Here is a 13,835-nt window from a genome sequence, read left to right on the forward strand (position 1 = left end):
CAGCTCCCAACTAGTTTTTTTTCTGATTATTTATTTATGCTAATAAAAGATTAATAAAAGTATGAATGAATATCTGAATTGAGTAATTGATATGTGCTTTGGAAAGTTTGATATAGAAGTAGATGATAGCTGACTATTGTTCTGGGACTTTTAAATTTCAGAATCAGGAGAAAACAACACTATGTTAATTACTACTTGGTTTACTTTCTTACTTGGAAATGAAGCTTTCTGCAGGAATGGTGGAGACATAGTAAATACTGGATGTAGAGAGATCTGTTTACATACACCAGCCCTCTAGTTTTAGCCCCTCATATGCTGCTGGTTATAAAACTTAACTTTCCATGCTTTCCATGGATTTGTGGATTAAGTTAGTTGTCTGTAACCCATATAGCCCCATTATGAATATTGCCATTTGTGGTTCTCTCCCATTTTTCTCACACTATCTTTACCAGTAACTTTCCTATTCTCGTCTTAAAACTATGTTCTCTTCACTTGTTTATTGTTATGGGATTGTACATTTATATTTTCCCTTATATTAAATATTTTAGACATTGCGATTTCTACTCTCATTGTACTATTCCTTTCCTTAAGATAAAGGTTATACTGTAAATTAGTTTTATTTGCATCAATTCTAGTTAAACAAAAAATAATTTCCTGCTAGATGCGGTGGCTCATGCCTGTAATCCTAGCTACACAGGAGGCTGAGGAGCACGGTTCAAAGCCAGGCCAGGCACTCAAGACCGGGAGACTCTTATCTCCAATTAATCACTAGAAAATGGGAAATGGGGCTGTGGTTACAGGGGTGGGGTGGTAGCCTTGAGCTGAAGAGCTCAGGGGCAGCTCCCAGGCCCAGTGTTCAAGTCCCATGACTGACAAGAAAATGATAATAATAATAATTTCCTTATGGAGAAAGAGGAAATTTCAGAATATGAAATTTGTAGTATTTGAATGGCACTCAGGAACTATCATGCATTTGAGAAATAATAAAATCCAAAATTGATTAAAAGATACTCAATTTTGAAAATATTAGTTTGTTCCTTAAAATAAGTGCACATTACATGCTATTGTTTTCTCTTACATTTGTTTTTCTAGACTGCATCATATTTCTTCTTTCAGAAGAACAATTCATGTTTTATACAAATTTTTTCCTAGAGTGAATCTCATTTCTTCTTTCAAAAAAAGCAGTTCCTATTACATACAGATTAATTGTTAATACCACCTGGTTACTGTGGCTTGCACATTAGATTATTGGTTTTCAATTGAAAGACTGATTTGGAAAGGAAACACTGAAAGTAAAAATGAAGGTAATTTAATAATTTAAGAGATTTTGCTGAATAAGTCACACTGGGCTACATTCAGAGTCAACTACTGGACTTTCAGGCACAGACTCACATGGTATGTTGTTATATATTAGAGCTCCCCCTTGTTCCTAAGGAGATAAACAAATGATAGGATGCTCATATAATAATCTCTATGTATCATGTATTCTGAGATAACATAAGATAAAATTAAGTTATGCATTTATCAGTGCTTAAATTACAATAATATCAGTGTACTTGGGTTTGAAATTTTCACTGCTGTGCTATATCTATGTAAAATTGAAGCCTGCCTTATGGCATTTCTTCTCCTGGCACTTGCAGGAGGTGTCAAAATAGGAATGATGCTTATTGCTTTCCTTGTTCACAGAGAACAACGTCTGGAAAAATGCTGCATTTTATCTGATGATGAAAGATAAGAGCAATGATATATTGTTTGGGATAGTCTATCAGAAGGCACTGTCAGTTCATCTCCGGAGAATATGCTCATACGATTTATGTGGCATTTTTCTTTGGAGACTGATATTGCCCATTTCTGAGATGACTGAAAGCAAAGCAGTTGAAAATGTGTCGCTATGCGAAGCAGAGCATGTTATCTTTCACTAATAGGAAGTGGAAGGTATACATACACATTTTGATTTAAAAACACAAAGGCCAAAAAGAGTTTTTGAAAATTAACATACCACTGTGGGATATGAATATTGAAGACTTGTGATTTTCCTTAATGCCTTTGTAGGAATTAACTTCTCCAGTATTGCAGATTACCTGATTATTTTAATTAATTTTTGGGGAGGGGGGAGTGTGGGGCTTGAACTCAGGGCCTGGGTATTGCCCCTGAGATTTTTGGCTCAAGGCTAGCACTCTACCACTTTGAGTCACAGTGCTCTTTCTGGTTTTTCTGGTGGGTAATTGGAGATGAATCTCACAGACTCTCCTACCCAGGCTGGCTTTCAATCTCCATCCTCAGATCTCCTGAGAAGCTAGAATTACAGGTGTGATCCAAAAGCACTCAGCTTAAAAATAATATAATTTTATAATACTATGAAGCTGTCTTCATTTTCTGAGTACATTTCCTCTTGCCCTAACCCCTGTCTATTAGATACAAGGTGTTTTCTTACCTGTCCCCTAGGGAGGTTACATCCTCAGATACTGTACAATTTTATACACTTACTTCCTCAAAAGGTAGGTAGAGGAATAAGGGACTGGTGACTGTTGGTTGATCTCATTTGTGGAAAGAGAAGAGGGACAGAGAGAGACAGAGAGAGAGGTAGCAATGACATAACCAGAACAATGAATCACATTTCATGATACATGTTGATCCAATGAATTTTTGTTACCTAAATCAAATGTATTTAATGATAACTAATATTCATCTTTTCTAACTTCCAGTTTTAAAGTGTACGAAATATGTAGCTGAAAATACTGTTGATGAACCAAAACTTAGTTTATTTTGTGCTCACAGCAAACATTAGACATGTACAAATATTTAAGAAATCTTTCAATACAGTGTTAGATTAGATTAAGATTAAGTGCTGCAGGATAGCAAATTAGGGGAGATCAAAGTCTCTGGAGAGAAGGAAATTGTCTGTATATTGGCCATATGGGTTTGGTTCAATTGTATAAAGTTTCCATGGCCTAAAAGGTTTCATCTGCAGGAAGAACTTAAAATTATGTCTACGGCTGTGGTTATTGTTGGGCTTATTATTCCAGTTTTATCTCATGATGAATCTTAATGCAATGACAGTGACTCTATAAATAAAGATACTTTATAGGTTATTTGAATTTTAGTCTTTCCACAACCTTGAAAAGGGATGTGTTACTGTTATTTAGTTAGTAAAGACACTACAGCCTAGGAAATTGTATTTATGAGTGTCAGATCATCTACTTGCTAAACAGCAGAACTAATCCAAGACATTTTTCTTTTTGTCGACTTCTCAATGCACTCTTCTATATTTGTTCATTTTTGTATATTGAGAATCTTTCTTGTAGACTATTATTATCAAAGATGTCTTGTTTTAAAGTGTACATTTATCACAGTTGAATTATCAGGTTAATGAAATTTAGGATTTGATATGGAGACTACTTTCCTGTATCTCTACAGTAGGTAGAGATACAGGTCAAAGAGGAGGTGACAAAGGCTGGTTATAAGGAGAATATGTTCAACAGCAATGGTGATTTGAAAGAAAACCCTGAAAAAGGAGTTTTAGGAGAAAGAAACAAAGGATAAGCAGTAATAGACAAGAGAGATTCTCATACTTTTCGGCTTCTTTATAATTTTAAGGCAAATTATTATTATCAGCAGAAACAGGACAAGATGAAATGGCTTTCAAAAATGAAATTTAATTATTGTTTGATTAAACTTTTTCAAGCTCTCCTCTAGTCAAGTAGCTCACAAGATATGTGAGGATTGGGCATACTCAATTATATTCAATACATACTCAATAATGCTCAATCATATTATGTATATGACTTCATTTTACCCATAAACTATAATGGTATACATTTAATAAATCTTGAAAACTCAAAATCTATGAATTCATTTTCAATACATTTTAAAAATCTGGGGTTAGCCAGGTACTAGTGGCCAGTTCCTATAATCTTAGCTGCTCAGAAGGTTGAGATCTAAGGATCTTGGTTTAAAACCAAGTCGAGGCAGAAAAAAATTGAAATACATTTATCCCCTGTTAACCAGCAGGAAAATCAAGTGAGAGTGTCAGGTTCTCAGTTCAAGATCTTGTGCCAACACCAAAACAAACAAGTGAAATGTATGTATTACATATAGCAAATCGTGATCATGATCTAGAATAATACCATTTCCAAGAACACTTAATTCCTTTCCAAATATGGTAAAAAGGAATTTCATGGAAGCATTTGCATTTTTTTCTCGTAACATCTCAGGATTAAAGATTTCTTGATACTCAGCTATTTCATTCTCAGGATGGCAGTCATTTTTCTGACCTTCAGTGTTCTCATATATACAATGGCATTAAAATAACTTATGGGAATTAAATTATAAAATGTAAAGCAGTGCGGTCCTCAGCATGTGGCAAGTCATTTTATAGTTATAATGATAAACTATATATTCAAATTGCTCCTTATTCAGTATATATATACATATTTATGAATTTTGTAAGCTTTGTGTCTTCAGGTAATCCATATATTTTTTAATGACAAATCCAGTCATCATAATGGTGACTTCAGAGTCCTCATAAATGATCTTCAATACAATTATCTTATAATTCCTTGGCTTGTTCTGATTCCATCAGTTTTACTTTATAACTCGATCCTATACGTTACTTTATTTTGGGTGACCTGAGAAATTTGGGTGCTTGAGCTGGAAAAACAACTGTTAAGTATGTCTATTTTTATCTTGCTACCATACTGTTTTGTTGTTATTGTTAGCATTATTCCTCTCTGTCACTCTTGGTAGATAAGCAAGATGTGTTTCATCACATATCTCACTGTTATTTCAAGCTCGGGTTCATTGCTAATGACAGAAACCCATCTCAAACCAAAGTTGCAAATTTTCCCAAAAGCTAACTTTCCAATAGCTAATAAGTAGGAAATCATTGATAAATGTAAGAAGAAGGATACGTAAAGGAAGAATTGTGAAGAAAGAAATAAGGGAAGCCTTAGTTATTTTCAGACCTCTCAGCTTCTTCAGATGGTAAAATGCTAAACGTTAAAAATGACTACCAACAATGTGGCACAGCTTCCACACGTGGCATTTCCGATTTTACATTGCTAGGTTTGAATTTGGCCTTAACTCACGGTTTGCTAGATGTTGCTCTTCTTGGATGAGTTGCTTCCATCTTAGATGTCTTGCAAGAGTCTCAAACAAAACTTAGTTACACAAGAGTCTAGATGAACTTCCTTCCCTGGCTTGGTACTTATTTCAGTGAGTCTCATCATAATCCATCCTGATAGGCAAGCCAGAAAACTACCAACAATCTGTGTGCTTCTCTCTATCTGTTCTCTTGCAGTCAATTTATCACAATTTAAGAAATTCTATTTTTTTATGTGGCTGTTAGATCCAAACAGTAACAGAGCAAGGACTCAATATTTGCATACCCAATGCTATGGACATGGTGCTGGAAATATAAACACAACTACATACACATAAAAATTTATGACTCTATAGACATAATGTTTTATTACATAGATTAATATGTAGTGATTATATAGAGACTCCCTTCTTGAATATTTGTCTTAAATACATCATTTGAAATATGATGTAAAAATCAATGCTAATAAATTCTTTAATAAAAAATTCTATTTTAATTTTGTATTTCACATACTGTTCATATATTTTTACCTCTACTTGATTAACTCAAGCCAAAGCAGCATCTTTTGCTAGTTATTTGTGCAGTATTCTTAGCAGACAGAGTGGTCTCAACCAAAGTACATCTGTTTGCACATGACTTTTCTTTCAGTGACTGTCCATCATTGCACAAAAAAATCACTAGCATGTTAAACAGGCACCGTGAAATTTTGGCATTCCTTATTGAATATTGCACCAAATTTCCATTTCCTTCCAGATCTTCCTTTCAGGTTCTCTGGCCCATTATACACTTCCTGTGGTCAGTCCTTAGCTTACAGGTGGATATAACTCAGAGTTACCTGCTTTTGAAAACTGGTATTTTGTATCAATATGCCAATAGTTCTCTGCATAATCATTTTTCCATTATTATTAATAGTTAACTGTATGAAACACATCACACAGATATTGGAATTAGAATTTTCATTTGAGGAGATAACTTTAAATTAATGATTTCTAAGGCTCACACGTGTTTGTTATTCAAACATCATCTGAAATTGCATTACCTTGAGGAAGGTTTTCTGGACTAGTCTATGTCAGGTTCTTTTTTATTCTCTTTCTCACAGAACTTATACTCTACCTTTCTGGCTGAGAACAGTGTCTTTTCATTCTTGATTAATATGTCTTTTTCCACTTCAGGCTTTGAGAGAGCAAGAACTCAAACTCTTCTTGCTCATTGCTGTATCTCCAGCCTCTTCTATTGTCTAGCTCATAATGATAAGTGATTTTGGAGTGGACGAATAGAGAGCTATTCAGTCCCTCTTGGACTGCAACTTGAAATCAGAGCTGACTCCAATACTGCTTTTCTGCAGTGACAGTATATATTAGCATAATATAATAATAAATTACCATACTGAGTGTTCAGCACTTGTCTTGAACATATTCAAACACAAAACACGAATCTTTAGCTTTTTTAGTTTAATCAATTTAATTATGATTTCATGACTTAAAATATTAATGAAATGAGGGAATTGTGCTGAAGGAGCTGTAGGGTCTATAGGAAAATATTGGAAGGATGAATACTTAGAGAAGACTAAGACAACCGCCTGTGGGGACTGGTTTGGGCAGGGGGTAAAAGGCAAAAAAAAAGTTCCAAACAGTTGTGTTTGAGGGGCTCAGGAACCAGGCACTGAATGTGAATGTGGCTGAGCTCCCACCTCCCCCTCCTCTGTCCCTTCTCTCAGCACAGTGCAGAATGATGTTGGCAAGGGAGTAGTAATATGGAACGGAGTCAATGGGAAGCTCGTGAGCATGTTAGGGGGAACTTCCTTGAATCATGCTGTCTCAGGGTGTGTCTAAAAATACCTCAGAGGAAAGTAAGAAAGATTCAAAACTAAATGTGAGTCCGTTCATTGCTGACAATTTGAAATCACGCCCAGTCTTTTAAGTGTACACTCCATTCCTCTACTCCTTGACCTTCCTGCCTTTCCTTCTTGACTGTAGAGTAACACCTCCTACATTAGTATGAAAATATGGTCAAGATACATGGTCAAAAATCCTTAAAATGCTTTCTCCAGCAGCTTAGGGGAATGCATAATCACAGCCCTCCATTGAAATTGAGGTAAAGTCTGATATCCCACTGCACTTTGTCTGCTTCATGAAGATTTTTAATAATTTTGTGTTATAGGAAGTACAGAAGTGATTTCCATATCAATAAAGTTTATGACATTGATGCTAACTAAATACCGATCTTTTTGTTATTGTACATTTCACTGTTATTTATTTCCTTTTTTTTTTTTCTTTTGTTTTGTCCTTTTTTTTTTTTTTTCGGTGGGTCATGTGGCTTGAACTCAGCCTGGGCACTGTTTCTGAGCTCTTCAGCTCCAGGCTACCACCCTACCCTAGAGCCAAGCCCCACTTCCATTTTCTACAGGTTAACTGGAGATAAGAGTCTCAGGTCCTTTTGTGCACGTACTGCCTTTGAACCTTGATCCTCAGATCTCAGCCTCCAGAGTAGCTAGAATTACAGGCGTGAGCCACCTGCCCAGCTCCTTTGGTTTTCAATGTACATTTCTGTAACTTATATCTGTATAAAGAAAGCATCATGATTAAATTTCCCTGTGTTTGTCTTGCTACTTGCTACTTTGTGGGTTTCTTTTGTTGGTCTTGGGGCTTGAACCTTGGGCCTGGGCACTGCCCCTGGGCTCTTCAGCTCAAGAATGCCGCCCTACCCTTTGAACCAATGCGCCAGTTCCGGTTTTCTGGCGATTAATTGGGGATACGAGTCTCACCGGCTTTTGTGCCCATGCTGGCTCTGAATCACGATCCTCAGATCTCAGCTTCTTTAGTAGTTAGGATTACAGGCGTGAGCCACTGCGCCTGGCTCTTTGTGTTTTAGCTTCTATTTCATTTCCTTCACGGGGGTTCTCTCGCTTTTCTGCCTATTTTAAGCTTGTTTTATTCAAATAAATTCTAACTAAAACTTTCACTAAATAAGATTGTTAAATTACAGCTTATTCTCTTTTCAGAGTCATACAGGAAAAATGACCACCAAATTAATACTACAGTTTTAATTAACGTCTTCATTTCTATATTAAATCAGCATTTTTTAAAGACTGAATGTAGTTATCCCAAATGGGAGTTATCTATGACACAGAACTTTCTAAGCAGCCTGAGGTTGATGATTAGCAAGATTTTCTGGCTGGGCTTCCAAATCTGTTGCTGCCAAAATGCAGGGCTTAGATTACATATTTTATTACCTTATTCCTTTCTCTTTTTTTCTTCCCGGTACTGGGGCTTGAAGTCAGGCCTGTGCATTGTCCTTGGGTTTCCTCAAGGCTAGCACTCTACCACTTGAGCCACAGCACCACATCCAGCTTTTCTATATATGTGGTACCAAGGAATCCAAGCCAAGGCCTTCATGCATGGTAGGAGAGCACGCTACCACTAGGCCAAACTCCCAGCCTCTCATTACATTGTTTCTTTATGACTTGATTAGATTCAAGAAATGAAACCCAAATACAAAAAGTACCTTCCTCCTTTCTGTTAAGTTCCCAGATCTTTCAGAAATTTAAAATGTATTGAGGACATTTTGTCTGTCATCCGTCCCTTTTGTCTTAATGTGGAACAACCTTCCAGAGTTAATTAGTATCACTTGAAAACATCCAGGGTGCAGTTCAGCACAGGGGAAAAATATGTCTTATTTTGAAATCTAGGTTTTACTACTACCTAGTTGGTAAATGCCAGATGACTAAATCTGTGTGTGCACATTTCAGCTTTTTATTTATTTCTTTTATTCCATTAATTAGAACCTTGATCTTTCACATCATAATGAGAGCTCCTTGAAATTGTGATAGCATTGTTGGGTTTGGTGACACATGTATGCAATCCCACTTATTCAGGAAATGGAGGTAAAGGGATTCTGAAACAAGCCTACCGAAAGTCAAATACTGCCAAGACCCAGCCTATAAATGAAACTGTCTCTAGTGTGTGCAGCTGGGAAAATAATTTGTATGAGGAAAGAGTGAACTTGATTGAACCAGGGAGCATGGCATTGTCCAAATATAGCAAATGTAACATGGCTTTCTGGCACTATGAGGTATCAGTACCTCTACTATTTTCCTACATTCCTTAGCACATTTCCATTTTGGTCAGGTATCCTTACATAATTCATTTATCCTTAGATAATTTGCTTAAATATTTATACTAATACAGAGTTCACATCCTACTGAAATTTTAAAATATGCTTTTATTAAAATTTGATCAACTATATAGAATCATGTCATTGCCCAGAGATTTTTGTGCCTGAGTGACTCCAAGCTACAACTGTTTTACTCAATCTTTTCCTTCTGGTTTTCTGTTGTCCACAGTTTGGAAATCTCCAGAAATACTTATTCCTTTTCTCTGTGCTTTGTTTGCACTTGTACTTACTAGTTAATCTCTATGCATATTTTCCTCTATTGATAATTTCAGTACAAAGTTTTAATTTTCCGGGAGTTCAAATTCTTAGTTCAATTTGATTAGTATACTTTTTCTACCTTTATGACTGATAGCTTTGAGCTTACAATTCATTAATATGTGTTCATAGAACAAGTTTAATGTCATTGAATTTGTTTGATACATTTCAGGACCATTTCTCAGCTGCCTCACTGTCCTAAGAATTACTAAGCTATGCAAAGAAAGAAGTGATGTTTTGGCATTGCTACTAATTTGACCCTGAGACAAATTTTTACATTCATTAAAAGTAGATATTTTTGAGTTATCACTGCTTTGTTTCTGAATTTGACTTGAATACATATATAACCAAAGGACAGAATTTGAATCAGAGTCTCTGGAAGGAATTACTAAAATTCTATAAAGCCATAAAAGACTATGTTTACAGAAAGTCAGAGAATGTGTTTTTAAAGTTGCTAAATCCTCAACATGCATTATCGTCTATAGTGGAAAAAAATGAATAATGCTCCTGTGATACTCTTTCAGAATGCCTTACTAAGTGTCAGAGAAGTGAAATTAATATATACGTTTACCACAAAATATAAATCATGTTATTTTGCTGTTTTCCCCTCCAAGGAATGCTGTGTTTTGTGAATTAAATATGAGCAACGCATTGACTTGGGGGAGGACCATTTGTTTGCTAAGTATGCCTTTACAGAACATCTAGTATGTAGAAGATCCCATTCTGAAGATCCAGAAATGCCTGCTACCTTTGTTTCCAGTTTGTTCATAGTTTGCTGGAGGGTCTGTGGGATGACTGGCTCAGCACCGGGGTGGCAGAGGTAATAGGGTACGGCAACAGTGGGGCATACATGCATGGTGAGCATTGGAAGGTGATAGTAGAGAAAGGCTTGTGACATCGTCCATGGATGGCCTCATGAATGAGTCTTGTGCACAGAGGAGACCATTTGGTGGAAATACAAAGAAAGACATGTTTCTATTTCTTTTTTCATGGATATATTTTTTCATAAAATAATGTGCAATTACATACTTTTTCATGTTTTTTGTTTTGCTTGTGAACTTCATGAATTAGTGAGACATACTAAAGGTTGCAAAATTTCCTATGGGAAAAGAAATAGAATTCCATGACAGGAAAGGAATAAGTGAATGCGAATGGAGGAATAGGAACACTAGCATAATTAGAATATAATGATTGCTATTCACACAAACTGACAAAGTGCTGCTTTCTTCTGGCTCTTAGAATACCCTTGAACATGTCGATTCCTACCTAGCCCAAACCGTATTTGTCCAGGTTCAATTGGCTCACAAAGAAGGACTCCTTCTCTTAGAAAGATGAAATGCTTCATCTTAATTATTATAGTTTAATTTTTATATAATGTTCACTGACTGTCATGACTTAATTTGCTCATCCTTTCTCCCCCTTCTGCGTGTCCTCCACTTTGCCTCTTTCCCCAAACACATCTTTTCATTCTGACAAACACCATCAATTTTGATCATGTATATAAATAGTGGTGCTTAATTTATGTAAAAATTAAAAAACAAACAAGAGAGGAAAAAGAGAGGGTGGGTCGCTCCAAGCCATTTCTTCCTTCTTTCTTTCTTTTCCTTTTGTTTTTTTGTTGGGTCATGGTGCTTGAACACTGGGCTCTGTTCGCGAGCTCTCCAATTCAAGGCTGTAGCCCTATCCTTGAGCCAAACCCCACTTCCGTTTTCTAGGAGTTAATTGGAGATAAGAATCTTAGGTCCTTTGGTGCCAGGGCTGGCTTTGAACCTTTATCCTCTGATCTCAGCCTCCTGAGTAGCTAGGATTACAGGCGTAAGCCACTGCACCTAGCTAAGAAATTTCTTCATTAACAGCACGCTGATTGGACCCAGAGACCTTTCAACTTCCATCTTCCAGCAATTCCTACTCTTTGGCAACTACATCTTCCATCTTTCCGGTCTTCTCTGCTTTTCAGACCAGCCGACACTGTGTTTTGGGTTTTGGTTGTCCCCTATTCTTTCTTTTTCTTTTTGGAATTTTCTTGCTGTCCAGCCTCTAACTCTCAGAGCAATGAGAAACACTTTGCAGATTTCAGAAGACTTTGATAGCCTGGTCAGTTTGCACCTGTGGGTTTCTAGCACCCAACTTTTGCCTAGGACCCCCAAAGATGTGACTGGAGAGCCTGGGCGGCTTCTGCCAGTTGATCAAGGAGAAGCGCGAGGGCGCCTAAGAAGATGTAAAACCACTCCAACGGCCAACACCTTCCTGCATCTGCGCAAAGTAACTTAAAATCAGAATAAAATCCTACATGCCACCACTGGACAACACCAAAATCACCAGACTCTGGAAAAAAGCCTAAACACCACCCTCCCCTCATGTGTTATCAGCCTCCAAGGACCTCCTGTTCTGTGGCTATCCTCTGGGCCTCTACTACTTGCACAGGAGGTAAAATTGATCCTCCACGGACTGGCCAGTACCTTTATCTCTCCTGTCAGGGCTTCTTGCTCAGCGTCTTCAGTCACTAGGCATTATTCTAAATTACCTTGAAGGCCTTTCCCAAAAGGTGGGCCACACAGAAATAAGCTTTTGGATTACTTGTTTAGATACCTGTGAAATATCTTGATAAAGTTAAAGCCTTAGGCATAGATATATGTGCTATAGGAGTAGATATGGAACAAGGAAAGGGAGTGATGGAATCTGCAGAAATAGTGTTTAAATGACATGCCTGTGTATATATCTATATATTTATGTACATGTAGTTTTTGATGACTAAGTTCATTTCAGTAGCAATACCTAGACTTGCCAGAAAATTGTTGGTTTACATAACATCATCTATCATCAGTGAGATGGTAGAAAAAGATGTTCAAAACCTGAGATTAGGGGCTGGGAGTGTGGCTTGGACTTGCAAAGAAAAGCAGGAAAAAAACTGAGATTATGATTATTATTAAAACTAGTGATCATAACTCATTTGTGATGAATGAACAAAAGACAAAGGAAGCGTGTAATGAATTTTAGGAGACTAACTTTTCAGCTTCAACTATACTACCGTAGGATACTTCTAAAGGATTGATGGTTTTCTTGGGTGGTGATATAGAATTTCTACAGTTGAAGCATTATTTTACATTAATCAGAACAGGCATAATTGTAGGACTAGTATAGAATTAGTTTCAGTTGGACAAACTTTATCCAGTCATTTCTGGCTGACAATCCCAGCCAGAAAGAAACATCAGCACAAAACTTAGAAATAAATGATATTTTAAGCCTTTCTGTGAAGGCTTAATTAAATGTAATGTAATATAATATAATATGATATTATTTCCTGATTATATTTAGATGAAATAATCTGTTATGTTGGTTTGGGATAGATCTTAGAATAACTGAATAACAAAATCCTGCATGTAAATTATATAATTTGTTTATTTTAAGTCACTCTTAATAAGCAAATCATTTTACCTTTTTTGGGCTTAAGTCTAAGCATGTGGCAAAAGTAACACTAGCTAAATCAAAACAGAAAAGTATGCAAAAGACCTTTGTAAATTTTGCATGAAGGACTACACCACATTCTCTCTCTCTCTTCTCTCTCTCTCTCTCTCTCTCTCTCTCTCTCTCTCTCTCTCTCTCTCTCTCTCTCTCTCTCTCTCTCTCTCTCTCCCTTCCTCCCTCCCCCTCCCTCCCTCCCTCCCTCCCTCCCTCCCTCCCTCCCTCCCTCCCCCCCCCTCTCTCTCTCTCTCTCTCTCTCTCTCTCTCTCTGTGTCTCTCTCTCTGTCTCTCTCTCTCTGTCTCTCTCTCTCTCTTTCTCCCTTCCTTCCTTCCGTCCGTCCTTCCTTCCTTTCCCAATAATGGGGCTTGAACTCTGGGCCTGGGTGCTGTCCATGAGCACTTCAGCTCAAGCCTACCACCCTACCCTTCGAGCCTCACACAGTCTACTTCCCATTTTCTAGTGATTAATTGGAGATAAGAGTTTCATGTCCTGTATTGCTCTGGCAATAAAGACTTTTGAAGACTTAGAAGTTATAATTTAGTGTCAAGGATTATTTTTACATATAATGTATAACTGACACATTTTAGGTATTTGTTTTATTGTATAAAACAATTATCCAAATAAAAATGTAAAATCTAAAAACCATTTATAAGTTGCCATTATTAAAGAGCATGAAAGTCAGGATAAACTAGTCAAGTTGTGATGAAATTTCAGTATTAAAAGTTCATTTTTTTTCTCCTTCCTTTGGGTAGGCTCCCAGATAGAGAACATATTATGCAGTCAGTGCTACTAGACAAACCATCCACTTGAGCAATTTCTACTGGGTCAGATACATCATTGGGC

The 13,835-nt window shown here is 36.7% G+C and overlaps 1 protein-coding gene across 3 annotated transcripts in view; it reads left to right on the forward strand.

The window, feature by feature from the left end:
• Positions 1-13,835, forward strand: part of Spag16 (sperm associated antigen 16) — a 732,786-nt gene that overhangs the window by 77,418 nt on the left and 641,533 nt on the right. Inside the window, exon 1 of one of the 3 annotated variants that reach the window (XM_090354757.1) lies at positions 11,989-12,074. The exons of the other annotated variants lie outside the window; for them this stretch is intronic. The gene's annotated coding sequence lies outside the window, so the exon portion shown is untranslated. Of the gene's footprint in view, positions 1-11,988; positions 12,075-13,835 lie in introns of those variants that run through there. 3 annotated transcript variants of the gene reach the window in all.

This window comes from Megascapheus bottae, chromosome 21 (genome assembly GCF_031878675.1).
Source record: "Megascapheus bottae isolate mThoBot1 chromosome 21, mThoBot2.hap1, whole genome shotgun sequence".
NCBI lineage: Eukaryota > Metazoa > Chordata > Mammalia > Rodentia > Geomyidae > Megascapheus > Megascapheus bottae.